Here is a 2,883-nt window from a genome sequence, read left to right as displayed (position 1 = left end):
TTTTTTTTTTTTAGAGCACAACAATCGGGTGTTAGGGCATAAGGAACTTGATAAGATCCTGATGAAGGCGATGATGAGGAGTGGGGCGGGATATGAGCAGCAGTGTAAGAGATAGGGGGCCTATCGAAATATGACTGTCATGTTGATGTCAGCTTTCTCCAGTTAAAAATAACCACACTCCAGGCGTGTGCACATTTTGGGGGCAGGTGCTTGAACCCAGAAAAGGCAACGTATCGGAAAAAAAAAAGGAAAAAAAAACAGCAGGATATATTGTTTCCATACTGATGACAAATGACGGACCTGCAACATTTTGTAAATTGGCCACCTCTGCAAATAAGTCATGCTACAACATTTTTTGTTGTTTATCTTTGCTAGTTTGTTGAAGCCACAGTCTCTGTGCCTTTGAGGATTTTGAGGGTGACTCAATGGGTAAGGGGGTGGATTAGTTTATCTCACTCTCAGCCTCCTCACTCCCAGGATCCTCACCTGTCTCACTTTTTTGTTCCCTGTCGTCTCTCTGAAAACCCGTGTCACCCAAGTCCTCTGGCATTTTCTCTCTCTCTCTCTCTCTCTCTCTCTCTCTCTCTCTCTCTCTCTCTCTCTCTCTCTCTCTCTCTCTTTCTCTCTATGAAGCTCTCAACTTGCTTCTCTTCAGTGCGCCATCATATGCGTCTGTCTCAATGTCTGCCTCCTTGTTATTCATCTTTTATGCTGCAGAAACAAGATGTATTGTCCTTTCTTTTCTCCTCTTCATTTTGAACCACAGTAGAAAAAAAAACATGGAGAGGAATACCCAAACTTTCAACAACCAAGTTTATAAATAACATTATGATTTGGGTTGCTGTTGGGAACTGTTGGGTTTTGTTTAGTTTTGCTGTAAGATTACCTCACATTAACTCGAAAGGGGTTAAATGTGCTATTTGGACAGAAAAAAAGGTCCCAGAACTGCCGTTGGCCCCCATTTTTTGTGTTTAGGAAATGATCTAATGTTTTAAGCGATTTAAATACTGTTGGTTAATTTTACACCAGACAATGTCAGGGATTGTACAAACATTCCTACCTTTCCTTGGCACTCTGAAAATGAGATCTAACCAAAGGAGGTTGAGGGAGGAGCTTGTGTGATCCATGTATCAGCTCTGGGCCCAATTCCAAGTAAATCTCAAACAAATTCCTCCCAAATCCATTTTGATCGTGAGAGGGGTAATATTTTATGGTTTAAATAAAAATGGAATCCAGCAGAAAGAGCACATTTCTCATCCACGGCAAAAAGGCAAGTGCCGAAGCACCACATGGAGTTTATCTATGCTCGTGCCTGACAATATCTGTGACTCCTAAAATCAACTGAGCCAGTAAGTTTGTAGTCGCAAGTTGATCACCTCAACTTTGGGTTAATTAGAATGAGTATCACCCCAAAATTTGCTCACTTTACAGGCCAAGTCTGAGCCTTTGGTACATTCATTGGTTTAATTCCCTGCTGGGAGCTCGACAAGGACATTGTGTTGATAAATATGTAGCGACATCATTCTTCATGAATAATGAAATAGCTCGCCTGGCTCAGTCAGTTAGCAACTGAAAGTAACACCAATGAGTATTGTTAATTAGCAAGCAATATCTCCACTGTTCACACTCTACACAAAGTGTCAAGTCAGTTGCGCTGTTGGCGTGAAATGTGCTGGGCAATTTACTGGACAAACCATTCCGAAAGGCTTATTCGGTGGCCCGGCTAGAGACCAGATAGTCCTCACAAAGATGGAATTCATGGATCTTTATTTTAATGAAGGGAGAAATCAGTCAGTCTGTCAAAATCAATTTCTTTTGGATAAAATTAGAGTCGGATGTTCAATGGAAACTTGATGGCATTCAAAAATGATGTGAACATCTATAAATAATTAGATCTATGAATAAATTAATTTTTTTAAATTCTCAGAATAATTCTACTTTTTACTTTTTCAATTTCTCACAACTATTATTCTTCTGGGCAGCACATTGGTCAACTGGTTAGCACGTCTGCCTCAAAGTACAGAGGTGCGCGGTTTGATTCCGGCTCCGGCCTTCCTGTGTGGAGTTTGCATGTTCTCCTCGTGCCTGCGTGGGTTTTCTCCGGGTACTTCGGTTTCCTCCCACATTCCAAAAACATACATGGCAGGCAGTGGCGGGCCGTGCATTTCAACCTTAGGCATTCAGTGACGTCACATACATACACAATATTGGCTCGTCAAGCAGCACTTAATTTCAGGAGCATTTAAAACCATCAAGTACGTATTCCCAATTAAGAGCAGGAAACTAAATTTACAGATATTGTCAAAAATAAAAAAGATGATTTAAAAATACGAAATAAAATGCCACCCAAATTACGCTGTGTGATCTTAAACAAGTCTGTCCAATAAATGGCGCAATGTCGCAGTTTGATATAAGACACCAACCAAACAATAACAAAACAAACTATTCTTTGAAAATAAACAGATCATTTGCATTTTGAAAATCGGCGATACAACAGCAAATAACTGAAAATGTTGAGCAGCTGAGATTGAACGAACTTTCGTGCACGAAGGTGACTACAATGCGCCATTATAAATTGCAGGTGAGCAGATTTATTTGATACATTTTTATATCTTTGTCATTTTATTTTGTTACCATGAATTTAATACTAACGAAATAAAATGACAAGAAGAAATGTAAAATAAAATTCATTTACTCACCAATGTAGTGCCTTTTCACTGAGGTGCCGATCTACGCGAGTGTCCCCAAACGTTTTTAAACGCACCGTAGCTTGTAAGTGCCCAGCCGTTTCCTTGCTGCCTTAGTAAAACAATCCAGTGTGGCTCCAAACACCAAATCGGTCAGTTGCAAGCAATAGGCATTCCCAGCAGTACAATTTGCAGC

This window comes from Hippocampus comes, unplaced genomic scaffold (assembly GCF_001891065.2).
Source record: "Hippocampus comes isolate QL1 unplaced genomic scaffold, H_comes_QL1_v1.1 scaffold327, whole genome shotgun sequence".
NCBI lineage: Eukaryota > Metazoa > Chordata > Actinopteri > Syngnathiformes > Syngnathidae > Hippocampus > Hippocampus comes.
This window is presented reverse-complemented; position numbering follows the sequence as displayed.